Consider the following 26,018-nt stretch of genomic DNA (forward strand, 5'->3'; position numbering starts at 1 on the left):
CTGTCCACTATACTATCGAGGAACACGGTCTTTCAAGAAGCTCTACGTGCCAAAACACAAGCCATGCTATCAGTTAGCTGGCATGAAATTCTTCATATGAAACAGGCCTGTGTCATGTGTTTCCATAGTGTAGTGGTTATCACGTTCGTCTAACACACGAAAGGTCCCCAGTTCGAAACTGGGTGGAAACAAACCCTACTCCTTTTTGATTTGCTGTAATAAACTGCAGCACAAAAACCATTTAAATTAGAGCTACTCCCCGTCAGGGAATCGAACCCTGGTCTTCCGCGTGACAAGCGGAGATACTGTCCACTATACTAACGAGGAACACGTTCTATCATGAAGCTCTACGAGCCAAAACACAAGCCATGCTATCAGTTAGCTGGCATGAAATTCTTCATATGAAACAGTCCAGTGTCATCTGTTTCCATAGTGTAGTGGTTATCACGTTCGTCTCACACACGAAATGTCCCCTGTTTGAAACTTGGTGGAAAAAATCCTGACTCCTTCTTGATTTGCTGTAATAAATTGCATCACCAAAATCATTTAAATGAGAGCTACTCCCCGTCAGGGAATCGAACCCTGGGCTTCTGCGTGACAGGCGGAGATACTGTCCACTATACTAACGAGGAACACAGTCTTTCAAGCTCTACGTGCCAAAACACCAGCCATGCTATCAGTTAGCTGGCATGAAATTCTTCATATGAAACAGTCCTGTGTCATCTGTTTCCATAGTGTAGTGGTTATCACGTTCGTCTCACACACGAAACGTCCCCTGTTCGAAACTTGGTGGAAAAAATCCTGACTCCTTTTTGATTTGCTGTAATAAATTGCATCACCAAAATCATTTAAATGAGAGCTACTCCCCGTCAGGGAATCGAACCCTGGTCTTCCGCGTGACAGGCGGAGATACTGTCCACTATACTAACGAGAAATGGAGTCTTTCAAGAAGCTTTAACTGCCAAAACACAGGCCATGCTATCAGTTAGCTGGCATGAAATTCTTCATATGAAACAGTCCTGTGTCATCTGTTTCCATAGTGTAGTGGTTATCACGTTCGTCTCACACACGAAAGGTCCCCTGTTCGAAACTTGGTGGAAAAAATCCTGACTCCTTTTTGATTTGCTGTAATAAATTGCATCACCAAAATCATTTAAATGAGAGCTACTCCCCGTCAGGGAATCGAGCCCTGGTCTTCCGCGTGACAGGCGGAGTTACTGTCCACTATACTAACGAGGAATGCAGTCTTTCAAGAAGCTTTAACTGCCAAAACACAGGCCATGCTATCAGTTAGCTGGCATGAAATTCTTCATATGAAACAGTCCTGTGTCATCTGTTTCCATAGTGTAGTGGTTATCACGTTCGTCTCACACACGACAGGTCCCCTGTTCGAAACTTGTTGGAAAAAATCCTGACTCCTTTTTGATTTGCTGTAATAAATTGCATCACCAAAATCATTTAAATGAGAGCTACTCCCCGTCAGGGAATCGAACCCTGGTCTTCCGCGTGACAGGCGGAGATACTGTCCACTATACTAACGAGGAATGGAGTCTTTCAAGAAGCTTTAACTGCCAAAACACAGGCCATGCTATCAGTTAGCTGGCATGAAATTCTTCATATGAAACAGTCCTGTGTCATCTGTTTCCATAGTGTAGTGGTTATCACGTTCGTCTCACACACGAAAGGTCCCCAGTTCGAAACTGGGTGGAAACAAACCTTACTCCTTTCTGATTTGCTGAAAAAACTGCACCAACAAAATCAATTAAATAAGAGCTACTCCCCGTCAGGGAATCTAACCCTGGGCTTCTGCGTGACAGGCGGAGTTACTGTCCACTATACTAACGAGTAATGGAGTCTTTCAAGAAGCTTTAACTGCCAAAACACAGGCCCTGCTATCAGTTAGCTGGCATGAAATTCTTCATATGAAACAGTCCTGTGTCATCTGTTTCCATAGTGTAGTGGTTATCACGTTCGTCTCACACACGAAAGGTCCCCTGTTCAAAACTTGGTGGAAAAAATCCTGACTCCTTTTTGATTTGCTGTAATAAATTGCATCACCAAAATCATTTAAATGAGAGCTACTCCCCGTCAGGGAATCGAACCCTGGTCTTCCGCGTGACAGGCGGAGATACTGTCCACTATACTAACAAGGAACACAGTCTTTCAAGAAGCTCTACGAGCCAAAACACAAGCCATGCTATCAGTTAGCTGGCATGAAATTCTTCATATGAAACAGTACAGTGTCATCTGTTTCCATAGTGTAGTGGTTATCACGTTCGTCTCACACACGAAAGGTCCCCAGTTCGAAACTGGGTGGAAACAAACCTTACTCCTTTCTGATTTGCTCAAAAAACTGCACCAACAAAATCATTTAAATAAGAGCTACTCCCCGTCAGGGAATCTAACCCTGGGCTTCTGCGTGACAGGCGGAGTTACTGTCCACTATACTAACGAGGAATGGAGTCTTTCAAGAAGCTTTAACTGCCAAAACACAGGCCATGCTATCAGTTAGCTGGCATGAAATTCTTCATATGAAACAGTCCTGTGTCATCTGTTTCCATAGTGTAGTGGTTATCACGTTTGTCTCACACACGAAAGGTCCCCAGTTCGAAACTGGGTGGAAACAAACCTTACTCCTTTATGATTTGCTGAAAAAACTGCACCAACAAAATCATTTAAATAAGGGCTACTCCCCGTCAGGGAATCTAAACCTGGGCTTCTGCGTGATAGTGTAGTGGTTGTCACGTTCGTCTCACACACGAAATGTCCCCTGTTCGAAACTTGGTGGAAAAAATCCTGACTCCTTTTTGATTTGCTGTAATAAATTGCATCACCAATATCATTTAAATAAGAGCTACTCCCCGTCAGGGAATCGAACCCTGGACTTCCGCGTGACAAGCAGAGATACTGTCCACTATACTAACGAGGAACACGGTCTATCATGAAGCTCTACGAGCCAAAACACAAGCCATGCTATCAGTTAGCTGGCATGAAATTCTTCATATGAAACAGTTCTGTGTCATCTGTTTCCATAGTGTAGTGGTTATCACGTTCGTCTAACACACGAGAGGTCCCCAGTTCGAAACTGGGTGGAAAAAATCCTGACTCCTTTTTGATTTGCTGTAATAAATTGCATCACCAAAATCATTTAAATGAGAGCTACTCCCCGTCAGGGAATCGAACCCTGGTCTTCCGCGTGACAGGCGGAGATACTGTCCACTATACTAACGAGGAACACGGTCTTTCAAGAAGCTCTACGAGCCAAAACACAAGCCATGCTATCAGTTAGCTGGCATGAAATTCTTCATATGAAACAGTTCTGTGTCATCTGTTTCCATAGTGTAGTGGTTATCACGTTCGTCTAACACACGAGAGGTCCCCAGTTCGAAACTGGGTGGAAACAAACCTTACTCCTTTCTGATTTGCTGAAAAAACTGCACCAACAAAATCATTTAAATAAGAGCTACTCCCTGTCAGGGAATCTAACCCTGGGCTTCTGCGTGACAGGCGGAGTTACTGTCCACGATACTAACGAGGAATGGAGTCTTTCAAGAAGCTTTAACTGCCAAAACACAGGCCATGCTATCAGTTAGCTGGCATGAAATTCTTCATATGAAACAGTCCTGTGTCATCTGTTTCCATAGTGTAGTGGTTATCACGTTCGTCTCACACACGAAAGGTCCCCTGTTCGAAACTTGGTGGAAAAAATTCTGACTCCTTTTTGATTTGCTGTAATAAATTGCATCACCAAAATCATTTAAATGAGAGCTACTCCCCGTCAGGGAATCGAACCCTGGTCTTCCGCGTGACAGGCGGAGATACTGTCCACTATACTAACGAGGAATGGAGTCTTTCAAGAAGCTTTAGCTGCCAAAACACAGGCCATGCTATCAGTTAGCTGGCATGAAATTCTTCATATGAAACAGTACAGTGTCATCTGTTTCCATAGTGTAGTGGTTATCACGTTCGTCTTACACACGAAAGGTCCCCAGTTCGAAACTGGGTGGAAACAAACCTTACTCCTTTCTGATTTGCTGTAATAAATTGCATCACCAAAATCATTTAAATGAGAGCTACTCCCCGTCAGGGAATCGAACCCTGGTCTTCCGCGTGACAGGCGGAGATACTGTCCACTATACTAACAAGGAACACAGTCTTTCAAGAAGCTCTACGAGCCAAAACACAAGCCATGCTATCAGTTAGCTGGCATGAAATTCTTCATATGAAACAGTACAGTGTCATCTGTTTCCATAGTGTAGTGGTTATCACGTTCGTCTCACACACGACAGGTCCCCTGTTCGAAACTTGTTGGAAAAAATCCTGACTCCTTTTTGATTTGCTGTAATAAATTGCATCACCAAAATCATTTAAATGAGAGCTACTCCCCGTCAGGGAATCGAACCCTGGTCTTCCGCGTGACAGGCGGAGATACTGTCCACTATACTAACGAGGAATGGAGTCTTTCAAGAAGCTTTAACTGCCAAAACACAGGCCCTGCTATCAGTTAGCTGGCATGAAATTCTTCATATGAAACAGTCCTGTGTCATCTGTTTCCATAGTGTAGTGGTTATCACGTTCGTCTCACACACGAAAGGTCCCCTGTTCGAAACTTGGTGGAAAAAATCCTGACTCCTTTTTGATTTGCTGTAATAAATTGCATCACCAAAATCATTTAAATGAGAGCTACTCCCCGTCAGGGAATCGAACCCTGGTCTTCCGCGTGACAGGCGGAGATACTGTCCACTATACTAACGAGGAATGGAGTCTTTCAAGAAGCTTTAACTGCCAAAACACAGGCCATGCTATCAGTTAGCTGGCATGAAATTCTTCATATGAAACAGTACAGTGTCATCTGTTTCCATAGTGTAGTGGTTATCACGTTCGTCTTACACACGAAAGGTCCCCAGTTCGAAACTGGGTGGAAACAAACCTTACTCCTTTCTGATTTGCTGTAATAAATTGCATCACCAAAATCATTTAAATGAGAGCTACTCCCCGTCAGGGAATCGAACCCTGGTCTTCCGCGTGACAGGCGGAGATACTGTCCACTATACTAACGAGTAATGGAGTCTTTCAAGAAGCTTTAACTGCCAAAACACAGGCCATGCTATCAGTTAGCTGGCATGAAATTCTTCATATGAAAAAGTCCTGTGTCATCTGTTTCCGTAGTGTAGTGGTTTTCACGTTCGTCTAACACACGAAAGGTCCCCAGTTCGAAACTGGGTGGAAACAAACCTTACTCCTTTTTGATTTGCTGAAAAAACTGCACCAACAGAATCATTGAGTAATTCCCCGTCAGCATGACATTCTTCATATGAAACAGTCCTGTGTCATCTGTTTCCATAGTGTAGTGGTTATCACGTTCGGCTCACACACGAGAGGAAACAACAACCCTGACTCCTTTTTGATTTGCTGTAATAAACTGCATCACCAAAATAATTTAGATAAGAGCTACTCCCCGTCAGGGAATCGAACCCTGGTCTTCTGCGTGACAGGCGCAGATACTGTCCACTATACTAACGAGGAATGGAGTCTTTGAAGAAGCTCTACGTGCCAAAACACCAGCCATGCTATCAGTTAGCTGGCATGAAATTCTTCATATGAAAAAGTCCTGTGTCATCTGTTTCCATAGTGTAGTGGTTATCACGTTCGTCTCACACACGAAAGGTCCCCAGTTCGAAACTGGGTGGAAACAAACCTTACTCCTTTATGATTTGCTGAAAAAACTGCACCAACAAAATCATTTAAATAAGAACTACTCCCCGTCAGGGAATCGAACCCAGGTCTTCTGCGTGACAGGCGCAGATACTGTCCACTATACTAACGAGGAATGGAGTCTTTGAAGAAGCTCTACGTGCCAAAACACCAGCCATGCTATCAGTTAGCTGGCATGAAATTCTTCATATGAAACAGTCCTGTGTCATCTGTTTCCATAGTGTAGTGGTTTTCACGTTCGTCTAACACACGAAACGTCCCCAGTTCGAAACTGGGTGGAAACAAACCTTACTCCTCTTTGATTTGCTGAAAAAACTGCACCAACAAAATCATTTATCATTGAGTAATTCCCCGTCAGCATGAAATTCTTCTTATGAAACAGTCCTGTGTCATCTGTTTCCATAGTGTAGTGGTTATCACGTCTGTCTCACACACGAAAGGTCCCCAGTTCGAAACTGGATGGAAACAATCCCTACTCCTTTTTGATTAGCTGTAATAAACTGCATCACCAAAATCATTTAAATTAGAGCAACTCTCTGTCAGGGAATCTAACCCTGGGCTTCTGCGTGACAGGCGGAGATACTGTCCACTATACTACCGAGGAACACAGTCTTTCAAGCTCTACGTGCCAAAACACTAGCCATGCTATCACTTAGATGGCATGACATCCTTCATATGAAACAGTCCTGTGTCATCTGTTTCCATAGTGTAGTGGTTATCATGTTCGTTTCACACTCGAAAGGTCCCCAGTTCAAAACTGGGTGGAAACAATCCATACTCCTTTTTGATTTGCTGTAATAAACTGCATCACCAAAACCATTTAAATTAGAGCTACTCCCCGTCAGGGAATTGAACGCGGTCTTCCGCGTGACAGGCGGAGATACTGTCCACTATACTAACGAGGATCACAGTCTTTCAATAAGCTCTATGTGCCAAAACACCTGCCATGCTATCAGTTAGATGGCATGAAATTCTTCATATGAAACAGTCCTGTGTCATCTGTTTCCATAGTGTAGTGGTTATCACGTTCGTCTCACACAAAAGGTCCCCTGTTCGAAACTGGGTGGAAACAATCCCTACTCCTTTTTGATTTGCTGCAATAAACTGCATCACCAAAATCATTTAAATTAGAGCAACTCTCTGTCAGGGAATCTAACCCTGGGCTTCTGCGTGACAGGCTGAGTTACTGTCCACTATACTAACGAGGAATGGAGTCTTTCAAGAAGCTCTAACTGCCAAAACACTGGCCATGCTATCAGTTAGCTGGCATGAAATTCTTCATATGAAACAGTCCTGTGTCATCTGTTTCCATAGTGTAGTGGTTATCACGTTCGTCTCACACACGAAAGGTCCCCTGTTCGAAACTTGGTGGAAACAATCCTGACTACTTCTTGATTTGCTGTAATAAACTGCATTACCAAAATCATTTAAATAAGAGTTACTCCCCGTCAGGGAATCGAACCCTGGTCTTCCGCGTGACAAGCGGAGATACTGTCCACTATACTAACGAGGAACACGGTCTTTCAAGAAGCTCTACGAGCCAAAACACAAGCCATGCTATCAGTTAGATGCCATGAAATTCTTCATATGAAACAGTCCTGTGTCATCTGTTTCCATAGTGTAGTGGTTATCACGTTCGTCTAACACACGAAAGGTCCCCAGTTCGAAACTGGGTGGAAACAAACCTTACTCCTCTTTGATTTGCTGAAAAAACTGCACCAACAAATTCATTGAGTAATTCCCCGTCAGCATGAAATTCTTCATATGAAACAGTCCTGTGTCATCTGTTTCCGTAGTGTAGTGGTTTTCACGTTCGTCTAACACACGAAAGGTCCCCAGTTCGAAACTGGGTGGAAACAAACCTTACTCCTTTTTGATTTGCTGAAAAAACTGCACCAACAGAATCATTGAGTAATTCCCCGTCAGCATGACATTCTTCATATGAAACAGTCCTGTGTCATCTGTTTCCATAGTGCAGTGGTTATCACGTTTGTCTCACACACGAAAGGTCCCCTGTTCGAAACTTGGTGGAAAAAATTCTGACTACTTTTTGATTTGCTGTAATAAATTGCATCACCAAAATCATTTAAATAAGAGCTACTCCCCGTCAGGGAATCGAACCCTGGTCTTCCGCTTGACAAGCGGAGATACTGTCCACTATACTAACGAGGAACGCGTTCTTTCAAGAAGCTCTACGTGCCAAAACACCAGCCATGCTATCAGTTAGCTGGCATGAAATTCTTCATATGAAACATTCCAGTGTCATCTGTTTCCATAGTGTAGTGGTTATCACGTTCGTCTCACACACGAAAGGTCCCCAGTTCAAAACTGGGTGGAAACAATCCCTACTCCTTTTTTGATTTGCTGAAAAAACTGCACCAACAAAATCATTTAAATTAGAGCTACTCCCCGTCAGAGAATCGAACCCTGGTCTTCCACGTGACAGGCGGAGATACTGTCCACTATACTAATGAGGAATTGAGTCTTTCAAGAAGCTTTAACTGACGAAACACCGGCGATGCTATCAGTTAGCTGGCATGACATCCTTCATATGAAACAGTTCTGTGTCATCTGTTTCCATAGTGTAGTGGTTATCACGTTCGTCTCACACACGAAAGATCCCCAGTTCAAAACTGGGTGGAAACAAACCTTACTCCTTTTTGATTTGCTGAAAAAACTGCACCAACAAAATCATTGAGTAATTCCCCGTCAGCATGACATTCTTCATATGAAACAGTCCTGTGTCATCTGTTTCCATAGTGTAGTGGTTATCACGTTCGTCTCACACACGAAAGGTCCCCAGTTCGAAACTGGGTGGAAACAAACCTTACTCCTTTATGATTTGCTGAAAAAACTGCACCAACAAAATCATTTAAATAAGAGCTACTCCCTGTCAGGGAATCGAACCCTGGTCTTCCGCGTGACAAGCGGAGATACTGTCCACTATACTAACGAGGAACACAGTCTTTCAAGAAGCTCTACGAGCCAAAACACAATCCATGCTATCAGTTAGCTGGCATGAAATTCTTCATTTGAACAGTCCTGTGTCATCTGTTTCCATAGTGTAGTGGTTATCACGTTCGTCTCACACACGAAAGGTTCCCTGTTCGAAACTTGGTGGAAAAAATTCTGACTCCTTTTTGATTTGCTGTAATAAATTGCATCACCAAAATCATTTAAATAAGAGCTACTCCCCGTCAGGGAATCGAAACCTGGTCTTCCGCTTGACAAGCAGAGATACTGTCCACTATACTAACGAGGAACACGGTCTTTCAAGAAGCTCTACGAGCCAAAACACAAGCCATGCTATCAGTTAGCTGGCATGAAATTCTTCATATGAAACAGTCCTGTGTCATCTGTTTCCATAGTCTAGTGGTTATCACGTTCGTCTAACACACGAAAGGTCCCCATTTCGAAACTGGGTGGAAACAAACCTTACTCCTTTTTGATTTGCTGAAAAAACTGCACCAACAAAATCATTGAGTAATTCCCCGTCAGCATGAAATTCTTCATATGAAACAGTCCTGTGTCATCTGTTTCCGTAGTGTAGTGGTTTTCATGTTCGTCTAACACACGAAAGGTCCCCTGTTCGAAACTGAATGCAAACAATCCCTAGTCCTTTTTGATTTGCAACTCTCTGTCAGGGAATCTCACCCTGGTCTTCCGTGTGACAGGTGGAGATACTGTCCACTATACTAATGAGGAATTGAGTCTTTCAAGAAGCTTTAACTGACGAAACACCGGCGATGCTATCAGTTAGCTGGCATGACATCCTTCATATGAAACAGTTCTGTGTCATCTGTTTCCATAGTGTAGTGGTTATCACGTTCGTCTCACACACGAAAGATCCCCAGTTCAAAACTGGGTGGAAACAAACCTTACTCCTTTTTGATTTGCTGAAAAAACTGCACCAACAAAATCATTGAGTAATTCCCCGTCAGCATGACATTCTTCATATGAAACAGTCCTGTGTCATCTGTTTCCATAGTGTAGTGGTTATCACGTTCGTCTCACACACGAAAGGTCCCCAGTTCGAAACTGGGTGGAAACAAACCTTACTCCTTTATGATTTGCTGAAAAAACTGCACCAACAAAATCATTTAAATAAGAGCTACTCCCCGTCAGGGAATCGAACCCTGGTCTTCCGCGTGACAAGCGGAGATACTGTCCACTATACTAACGAGGAACACAGTCTTTCAAGAAGCTCTACGAGCCAAAACACAATCCATGCTATCAGTTAGCTGGCATGAAATTCTTCATTTGAACAGTCCTGTGTCATCTGTTTCCATAGTGTAGTGGTTATCACGTTCGTCTCACACACGAAAGATCCCCAGTTCAAAACTGGGTGGAAACAAACCTTACTCCTTTTTGATTTGCTGAAAAAACTGCACCAACAAAATCATTGAGTAATTCCCCGTCAGCATGACATTCTTCATATGAAACAGTCCTGTGTCATCTGTTTCCATAGTGTAGTGGTTATCACGTTCGTCTCACACACGAAAGGTCCCCAGTTCGAAACTGGGTGGAAACAAACCTTACTCCTTTATGATTTGCTGAAAAAACTGCACCAACAAAATCATTTAAATAAGAGCTACTCCCCGTCAGGGAATCGAACCCTGGTCTTCCGCGTGACAAGCGGAGATACTGTCCACTATACTAACGAGGAACACACTCTTTCAAGAAGCTCTACGAGCCAAAACACAATCCATGCTATCAGTTATCTGGCATGAAATTCTTCATTTGAACAGTCCTGTGTCATCTGTTTCCATAGTGTAGTGGTTATCACGTTCGTCTCACACACGAAAGGTCCCCTGTTCGAAACTTGGTGGAAAAAATCCTGACTCCTTTTTGATTTGCTGTAATAAATTGCATCACCAAAATCATTTAAATAAGAGCTACTCCCCATCAGGGAATCGAACCCTGGTCTTCCACGTGACAAGCGGAGATACTGTCCACTATACTAACGAGGAACACAGTCAATCATGAAGCTCTACGAGCCAAAACACAAGCCATGCTATCAGTTAGCTGGCATGAAATTCTTCATATGAAACAGTCCTGTGTCATCTGTTTCCATAGTGTAGTGGTTATCACGTTCGTCTCACACACGAAAGGTCCCCAGTTCGAAACTGGGTGGAAACAAACCTTACTCCTTTATGATTTGCTGAAAAAACTGCACCAACAAAATCATTTAAATAAGAGCTACTCCCTGTCAGGGAATCGAACCCTGGTCTTCCGCGTGACAAGCGGAGATACTGTCCACTATACTAACGAGGAACACAGTCTTTCAAGAAGCTCTACGAGCCAAAACACAATCCATGCTATCAGTTAGCTGGCATGAAATTCTTCATTTGAACTGTCCTGTGTCATCTGTTTCCATAGTGTAGTGGTTATCACGTTCGTCTCACACACGAAAGGTTCCCTGTTCGAAACTTGGTGGAAAAAATTCTGACTCCTTTTTGATTTGCTGTAATAAATTGCATCACCAAAATCATTTAAATAAGAGCTACTCCCCGTCAGGGAATCGAAACCTGGTCTTCCGCTTGACAAGCAGAGATACTGTCCACTATACTAACGAGGAACACGGTCTTTCAAGAAGCTCTACGAGCCAAAACACAAGCCATGCTATCAGTTAGCTGGCATGAAATTCTTCATATGAAACAGTCCTGTGTCATCTGTTTCCATAGTCTAGTGGTTATCACGTTCGTCTAACACACGAAAGGTCCCCAGTTCGAAACTGGGTGGAAACAAACCTTACTCCTTTTTGATTTGCTGAAAAAACTGCACCAACAAAATCATTGAGTAATTCCCCGTCAGCATGAAATTCTTCATATGAAACAGTCCTGTGTCATCTGTTTCCGTAGTGTAGTGGTTTTCACGTTCGTCTAACACACGAAAGGTCCCCAGTTCGAAACTGAATGCAAACAATCCCTAGTCCTTTTTGATTTGCAACTCTCTGTCAGGGAATCTCACCCTGGTCTTCCGTGTGACAGGTGGAGATACTGTCCACTATACTAATGAGGAATTGAGTCTTTCAAGAAGCTTTAACTGACGAAACACCGGCGATGCTATCAGTTAGCTGGCATGACATCCTTCATATGAAACAGTTCTGTGTCATCTGTTTCCATAGTGTAGTGGTTATCACGTTCGTCTCACACACGAAAGATCCCCAGTTCAAAACTGGGTGGAAACAAACCTTACTCCTTTTTGATTTGCTGAAAAAACTGCACCAACAAAATCATTGAGTAATTCCCCGTCAGCATGACATTCTTCATATGAAACAGTCCTGTGTCATCTGTTTCCATAGTGTAGTGGTTATCACGTTCGTCTCACACACGAAAGGTCCCCAGTTCGAAACTGGGTGGAAACAAACCTTACTCCTTTATGATTTGCTGAAAAAACTGCACCAACAAAATCATTTAAATAAGAGCTACTCCCCGTCAGGGAATCGAACCCTGGTCTTCCGCGTGACAAGCGGAGATACTGTCCACTATACTAACGAGGAACACACTCTTTCAAGAAGCTCTACGAGCCAAAACACAATCCATGCTATCAGTTATCTGGCATGAAATTCTTCATTTGAACAGTCCTGTGTCATCTGTTTCCATAGTGTAGTGGTTATCACGTTCGTCTCACACACGAAAGGTCCCCTGTTCGAAACTTGGTGGAAAAAATCCTGACTCCTTTTTGATTTGCTGTAATAAATTGCATCACCAAAATCATTTAAATAAGAGCTACTCCCCATCAGGGAATCGAACCCTGGTCTTCCACGTGACAAGCGGAGATACTGTCCACTATACTAACGAGGAACACAGTCAATCATGAAGCTCTACGAGCCAAAACACAAGCCATGCTATCAGTTAGCTGGCATGAAATTCTTCATATGAAACAGTCCTGTGTCATCTGTTTCCATAGTGTAGTGGTTATCACGTTCGTCTCACACACGAAAGGTCCCCAGTTCGAAACTGGGTGGAAACAAACCTTACTCCTTTTTGATTTGCTGAAAAAACTGCACCAACAAAATCATTTAAATAAGAGCTACTCCCCGTCAGGGAATCTAACCCTGGGCTTCTGCGTGACAGGCGGAGTTACTGTCCACTATACTAACGAGGAATGGAGTCTTTCAAGAAGCTCTAACTGCCAAAACACTGGCCATGCTATCAGTTAGCTGGCATGAAATTCTTCATATGAAACAGTCCTGTGTCATCTGTTTCCATAGTGTAGTGGTTATCACGTTCGTCTCACACAAAAGGTCCCCTGTTCGAAACTGGGTGGAAACAATCCCTACTCCTTTTTGATTTGCTGCAATAAACTGCATCACCAAAACCATTTAAATTAGAGCTACTCCCCGTCAGGGAATTGAACGCGGTCTTCCGCGTGACAGGCGGAGATACTGTCCACTATACTAACGAGGATCACAGTCTTTCAATAAGCTCTATGTGCCAAAACACCTGCCATGCTATCAGTTAGATGGCATGAAATTCTTCATATGAAACAGTCCTGTGTCATCTGTTTCCATAGTGTAGTGGTTATCACGTTCGTCTCACACAAAAGGTCCCCTGTTCGAAACTGGGTGGAAACAATCCCTACTCCTTTTTGATTTGCTGCAATAAACTGCATCACCAAAATCATTTAAATTAGAGCAACTCTCTGTCAGGGAATCTAACCCTGGGCTTCTGCGTGACAGGCTGAGTTACTGTCCACTATACTAACGAGGAATGGAGTCTTTCAAGAAGCTCTAACTGCCAAAACACTGGCCATGCTATCAGTTAGCTGGCATGAAATTCTTCATATGAAACAGTCCTGTGTCATCTGTTTCCATAGTGTAGTGGTTATCACGTTCGTCTCACACACGAAAGGTCCCCTGTTCGAAACTTGGTGGAAACAATCCTGACTACTTCTTGATTTGCTGTAATAAACTGCATTACCAAAATCATTTAAATAAGAGTTACTCCCCGTCAGGGAATCGAACCCTGGTCTTCCGCGTGACAAGCGGAGATACTGTCCACTATACTAACGAGGAACACGGTCTTTCAAGAAGCTCTACGAGCCAAAACACAAGCCATGCTATCAGTTAGATGCCATGAAATTCTTCATATGAAACAGTCCTGTGTCATCTGTTTCCATAGTGTAGTGGTTATCACGTTCGTCTAACACACGAAAGGTCCCCAGTTCGAAACTGGGTGGAAACAAACCTTACTCCTCTTTGATTTGCTGAAAAAACTGCACCAACAAATTCATTGAGTAATTCCCCGTCAGCATGAAATTCTTCATATGAAACAGTCCTGTGTCATCTGTTTCCGTAGTGTAGTGGTTTTCACGTTCGTCTAACACACGAAAGGTCCCCAGTTCGAAACTGGGTGGAAACAAACCTTACTCCTTTTTGATTTGCTGAAAAAACTGCACCAACAGAATCATTGAGTAATTCCCCGTCAGCATGACATTCTTCATATGAAACAGTCCTGTGTCATCTGTTTCCATAGTGCAGTGGTTATCACGTTTGTCTCACACACGAAAGGTCCCCTGTTCGAAACTTGGTGGAAAAAATTCTGACTACTTTTTGATTTGCTGTAATAAATTGCATCACCAAAATCATTTAAATAAGAGCTACTCCCCGTCAGGGAATCGAACCCTGGTCTTCCGCTTGACAAGCGGAGATACTGTCCACTATACTAACGAGGAACGCGTTCTTTCAAGAAGCTCTACGTGCCAAAACACCAGCCATGCTATCAGTTAGCTGGCATGAAATTCTTCATATGAAACATTCCAGTGTCATCTGTTTCCATAGTGTAGTGGTTATCACGTTCGTCTCACACACGAAAGGTCCCCAGTTCAAAACTGGGTGGAAACAATCCCTACTCCTTTTTTGATTTGCTGAAAAAACTGCACCAACAAAATCATTTAAATTAGAGCTACTCCCCGTCAGAGAATCGAACCCTGGTCTTCCACGTGACAGGCGGAGATACTGTCCACTATACTAATGAGGAATTGAGTCTTTCAAGAAGCTTTAACTGACGAAACACCGGCGATGCTATCAGTTAGCTGGCATGACATCCTTCATATGAAACAGTTCTGTGTCATCTGTTTCCATAGTGTAGTGGTTATCACGTTCGTCTCACACACGAAAGATCCCCAGTTCAAAACTGGGTGGAAACAAACCTTACTCCTTTTTGATTTGCTGAAAAAACTGCACCAACAAAATCATTGAGTAATTCCCCGTCAGCATGACATTCTTCATATGAAACAGTCCTGTGTCATCTGTTTCCATAGTGTAGTGGTTATCACGTTCGTCTCACACACGAAAGGTCCCCAGTTCGAAACTGGGTGGAAACAAACCTTACTCCTTTATGATTTGCTGAAAAAACTGCACCAACAAAATCATTTAAATAAGAGCTACTCCCTGTCAGGGAATCGAACCCTGGTCTTCCGCGTGACAAGCGGAGATACTGTCCACTATACTAACGAGGAACACAGTCTTTCAAGAAGCTCTACGAGCCAAAACACAATCCATGCTATCAGTTAGCTGGCATGAAATTCTTCATTTGAACAGTCCTGTGTCATCTGTTTCCATAGTGTAGTGGTTATCACGTTCGTCTCACACACGAAAGGTTCCCTGTTCGAAACTTGGTGGAAAAAATTCTGACTCCTTTTTGATTTGCTGTAATAAATTGCATCACCAAAATCATTTAAATAAGAGCTACTCCCCGTCAGGGAATCGAAACCTGGTCTTCCGCTTGACAAGCAGAGATACTGTCCACTATACTAACGAGGAACACGGTCTTTCAAGAAGCTCTACGAGCCAAAACACAAGCCATGCTATCAGTTAGCTGGCATGAAATTCTTCATATGAAACAGTCCTGTGTCATCTGTTTCCATAGTCTAGTGGTTATCACGTTCGTCTAACACACGAAAGGTCCCCATTTCGAAACTGGGTGGAAACAAACCTTACTCCTTTTTGATTTGCTGAAAAAACTGCACCAACAAAATCATTGAGTAATTCCCCGTCAGCATGAAATTCTTCATATGAAACAGTCCTGTGTCATCTGTTTCCGTAGTGTAGTGGTTTTCATGTTCGTCTAACACACGAAAGGTCCCCTGTTCGAAACTGAATGCAAACAATCCCTAGTCCTTTTTGATTTGCAACTCTCTGTCAGGGAATCTCACCCTGGTCTTCCGTGTGACAGGTGGAGATACTGTCCACTATACTAATGAGGAATTGAGTCTTTCAAGAAGCTTTAACTGACGAAACACCGGCGATGCTATCAGTTAGCTGGCATGACATCCTTCATATGAAACAGTTCTGTGTCATCTGTTTCCATAGTGTAGTGGTTATCACGTTCGTCTCACACACGAAAGATCCCCAGTTCAAAACTGGGTGGAAACAAACCTTACTCCTTTTTGATTTGCTGAAAAAACTGCACCAACAAAATCATTGAGTAATTCCCCGTCAGCATGACATTCTTCATATGAAACAGTCCTGTGTCATCTGTTTCCATAGTGTAGTGGTTATCACGTTCGTCTCACACACGAAAGGTCCCCAGTTCGAAACTGGGTGGAAACAAACCTTACTCCTTTATGATTTGCTGAAAAAACTGCACCAACAAAATCATTTAAATAAGAGCTACTCCCCGTCAGGGAATCGAACCCTGGTCTTCCGCGTGACAAGCGGAGATACTGTCCACTATACTAACGAGGAACACAGTCTTTCAAGAAGCTCTACGAGCCAAAACACAATCCATGCTATCAGTTAGCTGGCATGAAATTCTTCATTTGAACAGTCCTGTGTCATCTGTTTCCATAGTGTAGTGGTTATCACGTTCGTCTCACACACGAAAGATCCCCAGTTCAAAACTGGGTGGAAACAAACCTTACTCCTTTTTGATTTGCTGAAAAAACTGCACCAACAAAATCATTGAGTAATTCCCCGTCAGCATGACATTCTTCATATGAAACAGTCCTGTGTCATCTGTTTCCATAGTGTAGTGGTTATCACGTTCGTCTCACACACGAAAGGTCCCCAGTTCGAAACTGGGTGGAAACAAACCTTACTCCTTTATGATTTGCTGAAAAAACTGCACCAACAAAATCATTTAAATAAGAGCTACTCCCCGTCAGGGAATCGAACCCTGGTCTTCCGCGTGACAAGCGGAGATACTGTCCACTATACTAACGAGGAACACACTCTTTCAAGAAGCTCTACGAGCCAAAACACAATCCATGCTATCAGTTATCTGGCATGAAATTCTTCATTTGAACAGTCCTGTGTCATCTGTTTCCATAGTGTAGTGGTTATCACGTTCGTCTCACACACGAAAGGTCCCCTGTTCGAAACTTGGTGGAAAAAATCCTGACTCCTTTTTGATTTGCTGTAATAAATTGCATCACCAAAATCATTTAAATAAGAGCTACTCCCCATCAGGGAATCGAACCCTGGTCTTCCACGTGACAAGCGGAGATACTGTCCACTATACTAACGAGGAACACAGTCAATCATGAAGCTCTACGAGCCAAAACACAAGCCATGCTATCAGTTAGCTGGCATGAAATTCTTCATATGAAACAGTCCTGTGTCATCTGTTTCCATAGTGTAGTGGTTATCACGTTCGTCTCACACACGAAAGGTCCCCAGTTCGAAACTGGGTGGAAACAAACCTTACTCCTTTATGATTTGCTGAAAAAACTGCACCAACAAAATCATTTAAATAAGAGCTACTCCCTGTCAGGGAATCGAACCCTGGTCTTCCGCGTGACAAGCGGAGATACTGTCCACTATACTAACGAGGAACACAGTCTTTCAAGAAGCTCTACGAGCCAAAACACAATCCATGCTATCAGTTAGCTGGCATGAAATTCTTCATTTGAACTGTCCTGTGTCATCTGTTTCCATAGTGTAGTGGTTATCACGTTCGTCTCACACACGAAAGGTTCCCTGTTCGAAACTTGGTGGAAAAAATTCTGACTCCTTTTTGATTTGCTGTAATAAATTGCATCACCAAAATCATTTAAATAAGAGCTACTCCCCGTCAGGGAATCGAAACCTGGTCTTCCGCTTGACAAGCAGAGATACTGTCCACTATACTAACGAGGAACACGGTCTTTCAAGAAGCTCTACGAGCCAAAACACAAGCCATGCTATCAGTTAGCTGGCATGAAATTCTTCATATGAAACAGTCCTGTGTCATCTGTTTCCATAGTCTAGTGGTTATCACGTTCGTCTAACACACGAAAGGTCCCCAGTTCGAAACTGGGTGGAAACAAACCTTACTCCTTTTTGATTTGCTGAAAAAACTGCACCAACAAAATCATTGAGTAATTCCCCGTCAGCATGAAATTCTTCATATGAAACAGTCCTGTGTCATCTGTTTCCGTAGTGTAGTGGTTTTCACGTTCGTCTAACACACGAAAGGTCCCCAGTTCGAAACTGAATGCAAACAATCCCTAGTCCTTTTTGATTTGCAACTCTCTGTCAGGGAATCTCACCCTGGTCTTCCGTGTGACAGGTGGAGATACTGTCCACTATACTAATGAGGAATTGAGTCTTTCAAGAAGCTTTAACTGACGAAACACCGGCGATGCTATCAGTTAGCTGGCATGACATCCTTCATATGAAACAGTTCTGTGTCATCTGTTTCCATAGTGTAGTGGTTATCACGTTCGTCTCACACACGAAAGATCCCCAGTTCAAAACTGGGTGGAAACAAACCTTACTCCTTTTTGATTTGCTGAAAAAACTGCACCAACAAAATCATTGAGTAATTCCCCGTCAGCATGACATTCTTCATATGAAACAGTCCTGTGTCATCTGTTTCCATAGTGTAGTGGTTATCACGTTCGTCTCACACACGAAAGGTCCCCAGTTCGAAACTGGGTGGAAACAAACCTTACTCCTTTATGATTTGCTGAAAAAACTGCACCAACAAAATCATTTAAATAAGAGCTACTCCCCGTCAGGGAATCGAACCCTGGTCTTCCGCGTGACAAGCGGAGATACTGTCCACTATACTAACGAGGAACACACTCTTTCAAGAAGCTCTACGAGCCAAAACACAATCCATGCTATCAGTTATCTGGCATGAAATTCTTCATTTGAACAGTCCTGTGTCATCTGTTTCCATAGTGTAGTGGTTATCACGTTCGTCTCACACACGAAAGGTCCCCTGTTCGAAACTTGGTGGAAAAAATCCTGACTCCTTTTTGATTTGCTGTAATAAATTGCATCACCAAAATCATTTAAATAAGAGCTACTCCCCATCAGGGAATCGAACCCTGGTCTTCCACGTGACAAGCGGAGATACTGTCCACTATACTAACGAGGAACACAGTCAATCATGAAGCTCTACGAGCCAAAACACAAGCCATGCTATCAGTTAGCTGGCATGAAATTCTTCATATGAAACAGTCCTGTGTCATCTGTTTCCATAGTGTAGTGGTTATCACGTTCGTCTCACACACGAAAGGTCCCCAGTTCGAAACTGGGTGGAAACAAACCTTACTCCTTTTTGATTTGCTGAAAAAACTGCACCAACAAAATCATTTAAATAAGAGCTACTCCCCGTCAGGGAATCTAACCCTGGGCTTCTGCGTGACAGGCGGAGTTACTGTCCACTATACTAACGAGGAATGGAGTCTTTCAAGAAGCTCTAACTGCCAAAACACTGGCCATGCTATCAGTTAGCTGGCATGAAATTCTTCATATGAAACAGTCCTGTGTCATCTGTTTCCATAGTGTAGTGGTTATCACGTTCGTCTCACACACGAAAGGTCCCCTGTTCGAAACTTGGTGGAAAAAATCCATACTCCTTTTTGTTTTGCTGTAATAAACTGCATCACCAAAACCATTTAAATTAGAGCTACTCCCCGTCAGGGAATTGAACGCGGTCTTCCGCGTGACAGGCGGAGATACTGTCCACTATACTAACGAGGATCACAGTCTTTCAATCAGCTCTATGTGCCAAAACACCAGCCATGCTATCAGTTAGCTGGCATGAAATTCTTCATATAAAACAGTCCTGTGTCATCTGTTTCCATAGTGGGTACCCGGCGGCTGGGTGTTAGGTTCCGAGGTCGGCCGGGTCGCGATGGCACCGGCGGGGGAGCGGTCCCCGACGCCGGCCGCGGCCCGGCCTGGACTATGGGAGCGTAGGCAGGGCGAACGGCGACGGGGTGCGCCGGCGCCGCCGCCGACGGCATCGCGGGGCCGGGCCGCGGGGGCCGGGGGGCGCTTCGGGGTCGGGGTGCGGGACGAGCAGGCGACCGGCACCGTACCCACCGCACGCCCGTCCCCCTCACGCCGTCCCGGCCCCGCGCCTCTCCCCGCGGGCCGCCTTCGAACGTCGCCGGCGCCGCCGCCGTCGCCTCCGCCGTCGCCTCCGCCGTCGCCTCCGCCGTCGCCTCCGCCGTCGCCTCCGCCGTCCCCCCCCCGCGCCCTCGGCGCTTCCTGCTTTCGTGGTCCGGGGGCTTGGGCGCGCCGGGGTGCGCCGGCGCCGCCGCCGACGGCATCGCGGGGTCGGGCCGCCGGGGCCGGGTGGCGCTTCGCGGTCGGGGTGGGGGGGAGCAGGCTACCGGCCAACGACCGGCACCGTACCCCCCCACACGCCCGTCCCCCTCACGCCATCCCGGCCCCGCGCCTCTAACCCGCGGGCCGCCTTCGAACGTCGCCGGCGCCGCCGCCGTCGCCTCCGCCGTCGCCTCCGCCGTCCCCCCTCGCATCCTGCTTTCGGGGTCCGGGGGCCGGGGCGCGCCGGGTTGCGCCGGCGCCGGCGCCGCCGCCGACGGCATCGCGGGGTCGGGCCGCCGGGGCCGGGCGCCGCTTCGGGGTCGGGGCGGGGGGGAGCAGGCTACCGGCCAACGACCGGCACCGTACCCCCCCCGCACGCCCCACCCCCTCACGCCGTCCCGGCCTCGCGCCTCTCCCCGCGGGCCGCCTTCGAACGTCGCCGGCGCCGCCGCCGCCGCCGCCTTCGCCGTCCCCCTCGCGCCCTCGGCCGATTCTTCACTTTTCGCGGGCCGCTGGCCGCTCTCTGGTAATGATCCTTCCGCAGGTTCACCTACGGAAACCTTGTTACGACCTTTACTTCCTCTAGATAGTCAAGTTTGATCGTCTTCTCGGCGCGCCGCCGGCGCCGCTGCCGGCCCCGGCGGGGCCCATCCGAGGACCTCACTAAACCATCCAATCGGTAGTAGCGACGGGCGGTGTGGGTGGAAACAAACCTTGCTCCTTTTTTTATTTGCTGAAAAAACTGCACCAACAAAATCATTGAGTAATTCCGCGTCAGCATGACATTCTTCATATGAAACAGTCCTGTCATCTGTTTCCATAGTGTAGTGGTTATCACGTTCGTCTCACACACGAAAGGTCCCAAGTTCGAATCTGGTTGGAAACAATCCCTACTCCTTTTTGATTTGCTTATAATAAACTGCATCAACAAAATCATTTAAGTTATAGCTATTCCCCGTCAGGGAATCGAAACCTGGCCTTCCGCGTGACAGGCGGAGATACTGTCCACTATACTAACGAGGATCACAGTCCTTCAATAAGCTTTACGTGCCAAAACACCAGCCATGCTATCAGTTAGATGGCATGAAATTCTTCATATGAAACAGTCCTGTGTCATCTGTTTCCATAGTGTAGTGGTTATCGCGTTCGTCTCACACACGAAAGGTCCCCAGTTCGAAACTGGGTGGAAACAATCCCTACTCCTTTTTGATTTGCTGTAATAAACTGCATCACCAAAATCATTTAAATTAGAGCAACTCTCTGTCAGGGAATCTAACCTTGGTCTTCCGCGTGACAGGCGGAGAGACTGTCCACTATACTAACGAGGAATTGAGTCTTTCAAGAAGCTTTAACTGCCAAAACACCGGCCATGCTATCAGTTAGCTAGCAGGAAATTCTTCATATGAAACAGTCCTATGTCATTTGTTTCCATAGTGTAGTGGTTATTACGTTCGTCTAACACACAAAAGGTCCCCAGTTGGAAACTGGGTGGAAACAATGCCTACTCCTTTTTGATCGTTATCACGACCGTCTTACACACGAGAGGAAACAACAATCCCTAGTCCTTTTTGATTTGCTGTAATAAACTGCATCACAAAAATATTTTAAGTTAGAGATTCTCCCCGTCTGGGAATGGAACCCTGGTCTTACGCGTGACAGGCGTAGAAACTGTCCACTATACTAACAAGGAATGGAGTCTTTCAAGAAGCTTTAACTGCCAAAACACCGGCTATGCTATCAGTTAGCTGGCATGACATCCTTCATATGAAACAGTCCTGTGTAGTCTGTTTCCATAGTGTAGTGGTTATCACGTTTGTCTAACACACGAAAGGTCCCCAATTTGAAACTGGGTGGAAACAATCCCTACTCCTTTTTGATTTGCTGTAATAAACTTTATCACAAAATAATTTAACTTATAGCAACTGTTCGTCAGGGAATTGAAACCTGGTCTTTCCAATGACAGGCGGATATGCTGTCCACTATACTAACGAGGAACACAGTCTTTAAAGAAACTGTAGCTGCCAAAACACCTGGCATGCTATCAGTGAGCTGGAATGACTGCCTTGGTATGAAACAGCTTTGTTTCATCTATTTTGATAGTGTTGTGATTTGTTTCACAAACGAAAAGTTACCAATTCAAAACTGGCTGGAAACACTGCCGACTCCTTTTTGATTTGCTGTGAAAAACTGCATCCCCAAAATCAGTTAAAATACAGGAACTCCTCGTCAGGGAATCGAACCCTTGTCATTCACATGACAGGCGGAAATCCTGTCCACTATTACAACGATGAACACAGGTTGACAGACCTGATTTAAAAAAAAAACAACAACAACAACAACAAAACATGGTGTCATTGAACAGTTGCGTTTTTAACTTATAGCAACTGTTCGTCAGGGAATTGAACCCTGGTCTTTCCAATGACAGGCGGATATGCTGCGGATGTCGCTGCTGTAGATCCTGGTTGTGTGGATCAGGGAATCTATGTCCCCTTCGCTCTTAGCATACAGCTCGATGTCATCCATGTAGAGGAGGTGACTGATTGTAGCTCCATTTCTGAGGCGGTATCCATAGCCTGTCTTGGTGATTACTTGGCTTAGGGGGTTCAGTCCTATGCAGAACAGCAGTGGGGAGAGTGCATCACCTTGGTATATGCCACATTTGATGGACACTTGGGTAAGTGGCTTGCCATTGGCTTCAAGTGTGATTTTCCACATCCTCATCGAGTTCGCAACGAAGGCTCTTAGGGTCCTGTTCACCTTATCCAACTCCAAGCATTCAGTGATCCATGTATGTGGCATCGAGTCATAGGCTTTCTTGTAATCAATCCAGGCTGTGCACAGGTTGGTACGTCGGGACCTGCAGTCTTGTGCGACTGTTCTGTCAACCAGGAGCTGATGTTTGGCTCCTCTGGTATCTCTACCAATGCCCTTCTGTGCTTTGTTCATGTATTGATCCATGTGTCCACTTATCTTAGCCGCAATGATGCCTGACATGAGCTTCCATGTTGTGGAGAGACAGGTTATTGGCCGATAGTTGGATGGGACCGCACCCTTCGAGGGATGATCAGGATCGTTCACCCTTCGGTTAGCCATTCTGGGTGAGTCCCATCCATCAGCAGCTGGTTCATTTGTTCTGCTAGGCGCTCATGGAGTGGTGTTTAGCCAGTAGGTGTGGTGCTGTCCAGTTCTTCATATCTGAGACTCTTTGCTGTATGTCTACCACTGTTATGGTAACTGGGTTCTGTTCAGGGAGGTTGCTGTGCTTCTTTCTCTCAGGGTCACCAGCCATTGTGCACTGCTGTTATGTGCAACCTCCTTCTCCCATTGGCCAATGTCTGGTATGACCTCCTCCTCTGATCTGGCAGCCTGGGGCCCTTCACCGTGGAACCTGCGTTGTACCTCATCAATCTCAAGTTGTGACAGCAGTTGCCGTTTGTGGATGTTGGAACACTGAGCTACTAGTTGTTTTGTTGTCAACCGTGACTGTGGTTTCGAAGTAACCATTGAGCCCACATTCTCTGCATGTAACCCCTCTGACTAGGGTTGCTTGAGTAGTAGCATTCCAACAGAGTCATGTTATCGCATCTCGCCCAACTCGATGGTGTCATGTGCTCATTTTTGCCCCAAGCGGGATTCGAACCACCGTCTCCCGTATGCCAAACCGATGCCTTACCAACTGAGCTATCCAGCCGCTCCTCTATATATATATATATATATATATATATATATATATATATATATATAAATACATATAAAACTTTTTAAATACAATTTTGATCTGAACTAGCATTGCAAAATTGCACTACATATGCTAAATTGGATATGTGTATTTGTTATATTTGTGCCATACCATGAAAATTCATATTTTTTTATTCATAGAAGACATTGGAAAAAAATGCACTATTGTTTTTTAAAAATTATGGTGTGTGAACATTTTGATGAAAAAAAAACTTATGAAAAACATTAATATGCAGGCTGATCTGTTTGCCAATGTTGAAAAACAAGTTGAGCATCTCGGTTAGGATTGGAGAGGGGAGCCTATACCTATATTTGATGTTAGCCCCGCAGCCTCTGAGTCGGTAAAGGCAACCTTGCTTGTCGTCAAATTAATTCAACTGAACCATGACTGTTATTTGTTTGTGAAGGTATCTTCTGATTTTTTTTGCTCCTACTGCTTGGAAGTGGCAACTGTCCATATTATTTGTAAAACGTGCCACATTCATTCTTTGCGCCTTTTACATTTTGAAGGTAGTTTAAAAGTTTTTTTTATATTTTGGCTCTGCTCTTTTCTCCTGTCAGGATGTATGGATGTGCCATTTTGCCAAATGACATCAAAGGTAGTTGCTGTCCTCCAATTGCCTGTGCTATTCTTGTGCAAAAGAATCTGACCTTTTCAAAGGGCATTGGTTCGGTAAAACGGTGCCCATAAACATCATGTAAACAGGAGGCTTTTCTAAATACATACAGTGAAAGTCTAGGAATTCACACATTACAAAACTTTTGTGAGGGTAAAAGTTTTGTCCTGTTCGTTATTTATAAAGCTGCGCACATGCCACTATCTCAGAAACATTTTTTTTCTTCCAAATACCATTGCATTAATTGATTGTTTCCACATCGGAACCTCTGTGGACCTACCTGGCCCCACAATGTCACTGCTTACAGTGTCGAAAAAGGTCATTGCTCTTCTGCTTACTGCAGGTCAGGAACATGACTTTCATGCAGATATTAAACATTTTGGCAAATATGAAAGACAATGTTCAAAACTTCTGTCAATGCTGAACTGTGCAAGATAATTTTCTGATTACCATATTTTTTTCATGTAAGAAATTCATCTAATAATGGTACACCAATCTTGAAATTGTTCCTTATTACGCAAAATCAGTGTGAGTTTTCGTGTAAATCTTGCTATTTTGGACTACATTCAAGTTCCAAGTACACTGTACTTGATATCAACAAAATGTGATCATCACATGCAATGTAAGAGTCTAAACAAGGAGGAGAGAGCATCTTTTTTGTAAATGTCATGGACAAATTAATTCTCATGACCACAGTTCCATACATGGTGGCTACAATAACAATTAAACGGTTCACATTTTGTGAAGACGTAGTCGGTGAAGACACAAGAGTCAAAGACAAGTCGAGTCAACAGTTCACTCTCCACTTCACGATAACAACAGTTAACAATGACTCCACGCGTCTATGAATCCGATATCCTCATAACAGCCTCATGGTAGACATCCCTATTATGGGTCATCACGGTATAAATGATGGCTATGTTTGCTCTTGATGTAACCAACATTTTTTCCCCAAGGACTGGTTTAATGTCAGAAGATATTTTCAGGGACCGGTCTTAAAGATATAGTGGATAAATACAACAAAATGATATCATAGGATCTGCATGAAAACTGTGGTATATTTGAAACATAATAATAAACACAAACCATGACACAAGGAACGTTCGATCTGGCCGCAACACTCTCTGATAACTGTGGTAACATTTAAACATGCCTTCAAAATAAGATACGCCAAAAATACAAAGTGCATGAAAAATACGACTCACCATTGCCGCTTACTGTGCAGAGTGGACTTGGTGCGTGGGAATCACCCGTTGAGATAAATCCGTATTTTAAGTAGGTCTCCTGATGCTAATAATTGTAGCCTTCTTTTCTTGAAAGGTGTCTTCTGTCTTCTGGCCGGGGTTTTTTAACTCATTTGGCTAGCTCCTGGGGGTAATTTTAGCGGTAACCTATCACGTGAGCGAGAAGTGCGCCTTGACCTACGTCAAGAGTTACACACTGTAGACCACTGG

At 44.3% G+C, this 26,018-nt stretch overlaps 34 non-coding genes across 34 annotated transcripts; 27 read left to right on the forward strand and 7 right to left on the reverse strand.

Moving 5' to 3' along the window:
• The first annotated feature begins 118 nt into the window (after positions 1–118).
• Positions 119–191, forward strand: trnav-aac (transfer RNA valine (anticodon AAC)). The gene has a single exon. It is a non-coding gene; the product is annotated as a tRNA-Val (tRNA).
• A 1,281-nt stretch (positions 192–1,472) lies between these two features.
• trnad-guc (transfer RNA aspartic acid (anticodon GUC)) lies at positions 1,473–1,544 on the reverse strand. The gene has a single exon. It is a non-coding gene; the product is annotated as a tRNA-Asp (tRNA).
• Positions 1,545–1,640: 96 nt separating this feature from the next.
• trnav-cac (transfer RNA valine (anticodon CAC)) lies at positions 1,641–1,713 on the forward strand. The gene has a single exon. It is a non-coding gene; the product is annotated as a tRNA-Val (tRNA).
• A 536-nt stretch (positions 1,714–2,249) lies between these two features.
• trnav-cac (transfer RNA valine (anticodon CAC)) lies at positions 2,250–2,322 on the forward strand. The gene has a single exon. It is a non-coding gene; the product is annotated as a tRNA-Val (tRNA).
• Positions 2,323–3,162: 840 nt separating this feature from the next.
• trnad-guc (transfer RNA aspartic acid (anticodon GUC)) lies at positions 3,163–3,234 on the reverse strand. Its single transcript has one exon. It is a non-coding gene; the product is annotated as a tRNA-Asp (tRNA).
• Positions 3,235–3,330: 96 nt separating this feature from the next.
• On the forward strand, positions 3,331–3,403 carry trnav-aac (transfer RNA valine (anticodon AAC)). Its single transcript has one exon. It is a non-coding gene; the product is annotated as a tRNA-Val (tRNA).
• A 368-nt stretch (positions 3,404–3,771) lies between these two features.
• Positions 3,772–3,843, reverse strand: trnad-guc (transfer RNA aspartic acid (anticodon GUC)). Its single transcript has one exon. It is a non-coding gene; the product is annotated as a tRNA-Asp (tRNA).
• A 96-nt stretch (positions 3,844–3,939) lies between these two features.
• trnav-uac (transfer RNA valine (anticodon UAC)) lies at positions 3,940–4,012 on the forward strand. Its single transcript has one exon. It is a non-coding gene; the product is annotated as a tRNA-Val (tRNA).
• A 369-nt stretch (positions 4,013–4,381) lies between these two features.
• trnad-guc (transfer RNA aspartic acid (anticodon GUC)) lies at positions 4,382–4,453 on the reverse strand. Its single transcript has one exon. It is a non-coding gene; the product is annotated as a tRNA-Asp (tRNA).
• Positions 4,454–4,686: 233 nt separating this feature from the next.
• On the reverse strand, positions 4,687–4,758 carry trnad-guc (transfer RNA aspartic acid (anticodon GUC)). The gene has a single exon. It is a non-coding gene; the product is annotated as a tRNA-Asp (tRNA).
• A 96-nt stretch (positions 4,759–4,854) lies between these two features.
• Positions 4,855–4,927, forward strand: trnav-uac (transfer RNA valine (anticodon UAC)). The gene has a single exon. It is a non-coding gene; the product is annotated as a tRNA-Val (tRNA).
• Positions 4,928–5,622: 695 nt separating this feature from the next.
• trnav-cac (transfer RNA valine (anticodon CAC)) lies at positions 5,623–5,695 on the forward strand. Its single transcript has one exon. It is a non-coding gene; the product is annotated as a tRNA-Val (tRNA).
• A 1,629-nt stretch (positions 5,696–7,324) lies between these two features.
• trnav-aac (transfer RNA valine (anticodon AAC)) lies at positions 7,325–7,397 on the forward strand. The gene has a single exon. It is a non-coding gene; the product is annotated as a tRNA-Val (tRNA).
• Positions 7,398–7,815: 418 nt separating this feature from the next.
• trnad-guc (transfer RNA aspartic acid (anticodon GUC)) lies at positions 7,816–7,887 on the reverse strand. Its single transcript has one exon. It is a non-coding gene; the product is annotated as a tRNA-Asp (tRNA).
• Positions 7,888–7,983: 96 nt separating this feature from the next.
• Positions 7,984–8,056, forward strand: trnav-cac (transfer RNA valine (anticodon CAC)). Its single transcript has one exon. It is a non-coding gene; the product is annotated as a tRNA-Val (tRNA).
• Positions 8,057–8,465: 409 nt separating this feature from the next.
• Positions 8,466–8,538, forward strand: trnav-cac (transfer RNA valine (anticodon CAC)). The gene has a single exon. It is a non-coding gene; the product is annotated as a tRNA-Val (tRNA).
• Positions 8,539–9,693: 1,155 nt separating this feature from the next.
• trnav-cac (transfer RNA valine (anticodon CAC)) lies at positions 9,694–9,766 on the forward strand. The gene has a single exon. It is a non-coding gene; the product is annotated as a tRNA-Val (tRNA).
• A 407-nt stretch (positions 9,767–10,173) lies between these two features.
• trnav-cac (transfer RNA valine (anticodon CAC)) lies at positions 10,174–10,246 on the forward strand. Its single transcript has one exon. It is a non-coding gene; the product is annotated as a tRNA-Val (tRNA).
• Positions 10,247–10,781: 535 nt separating this feature from the next.
• On the forward strand, positions 10,782–10,854 carry trnav-cac (transfer RNA valine (anticodon CAC)). The gene has a single exon. It is a non-coding gene; the product is annotated as a tRNA-Val (tRNA).
• Positions 10,855–12,009: 1,155 nt separating this feature from the next.
• trnav-cac (transfer RNA valine (anticodon CAC)) lies at positions 12,010–12,082 on the forward strand. Its single transcript has one exon. It is a non-coding gene; the product is annotated as a tRNA-Val (tRNA).
• A 535-nt stretch (positions 12,083–12,617) lies between these two features.
• trnav-cac (transfer RNA valine (anticodon CAC)) lies at positions 12,618–12,690 on the forward strand. Its single transcript has one exon. It is a non-coding gene; the product is annotated as a tRNA-Val (tRNA).
• Positions 12,691–13,831: 1,141 nt separating this feature from the next.
• On the forward strand, positions 13,832–13,904 carry trnav-aac (transfer RNA valine (anticodon AAC)). Its single transcript has one exon. It is a non-coding gene; the product is annotated as a tRNA-Val (tRNA).
• A 418-nt stretch (positions 13,905–14,322) lies between these two features.
• trnad-guc (transfer RNA aspartic acid (anticodon GUC)) lies at positions 14,323–14,394 on the reverse strand. The gene has a single exon. It is a non-coding gene; the product is annotated as a tRNA-Asp (tRNA).
• A 96-nt stretch (positions 14,395–14,490) lies between these two features.
• Positions 14,491–14,563, forward strand: trnav-cac (transfer RNA valine (anticodon CAC)). The gene has a single exon. It is a non-coding gene; the product is annotated as a tRNA-Val (tRNA).
• A 409-nt stretch (positions 14,564–14,972) lies between these two features.
• Positions 14,973–15,045, forward strand: trnav-cac (transfer RNA valine (anticodon CAC)). Its single transcript has one exon. It is a non-coding gene; the product is annotated as a tRNA-Val (tRNA).
• A 978-nt stretch (positions 15,046–16,023) lies between these two features.
• trnav-cac (transfer RNA valine (anticodon CAC)) lies at positions 16,024–16,096 on the forward strand. The gene has a single exon. It is a non-coding gene; the product is annotated as a tRNA-Val (tRNA).
• Positions 16,097–16,200: 104 nt separating this feature from the next.
• trnav-cac (transfer RNA valine (anticodon CAC)) lies at positions 16,201–16,273 on the forward strand. The gene has a single exon. It is a non-coding gene; the product is annotated as a tRNA-Val (tRNA).
• A 230-nt stretch (positions 16,274–16,503) lies between these two features.
• Positions 16,504–16,576, forward strand: trnav-cac (transfer RNA valine (anticodon CAC)). The gene has a single exon. It is a non-coding gene; the product is annotated as a tRNA-Val (tRNA).
• A 104-nt stretch (positions 16,577–16,680) lies between these two features.
• Positions 16,681–16,753, forward strand: trnav-cac (transfer RNA valine (anticodon CAC)). Its single transcript has one exon. It is a non-coding gene; the product is annotated as a tRNA-Val (tRNA).
• A 535-nt stretch (positions 16,754–17,288) lies between these two features.
• Positions 17,289–17,361, forward strand: trnav-cac (transfer RNA valine (anticodon CAC)). The gene has a single exon. It is a non-coding gene; the product is annotated as a tRNA-Val (tRNA).
• A 978-nt stretch (positions 17,362–18,339) lies between these two features.
• trnav-cac (transfer RNA valine (anticodon CAC)) lies at positions 18,340–18,412 on the forward strand. Its single transcript has one exon. It is a non-coding gene; the product is annotated as a tRNA-Val (tRNA).
• Positions 18,413–18,516: 104 nt separating this feature from the next.
• On the forward strand, positions 18,517–18,589 carry trnav-cac (transfer RNA valine (anticodon CAC)). Its single transcript has one exon. It is a non-coding gene; the product is annotated as a tRNA-Val (tRNA).
• A 535-nt stretch (positions 18,590–19,124) lies between these two features.
• trnav-cac (transfer RNA valine (anticodon CAC)) lies at positions 19,125–19,197 on the forward strand. Its single transcript has one exon. It is a non-coding gene; the product is annotated as a tRNA-Val (tRNA).
• Positions 19,198–21,328: 2,131 nt separating this feature from the next.
• On the forward strand, positions 21,329–21,401 carry trnav-cac (transfer RNA valine (anticodon CAC)). Its single transcript has one exon. It is a non-coding gene; the product is annotated as a tRNA-Val (tRNA).
• The last annotated feature ends 4,617 nt before the right edge of the window (positions 21,402–26,018 follow it).

Source organism: Hippocampus zosterae, chromosome 14 (assembly GCF_025434085.1).
Source record: "Hippocampus zosterae strain Florida chromosome 14, ASM2543408v3, whole genome shotgun sequence".
Classification (NCBI taxonomy): domain Eukaryota; kingdom Metazoa; phylum Chordata; class Actinopteri; order Syngnathiformes; family Syngnathidae; genus Hippocampus; species Hippocampus zosterae.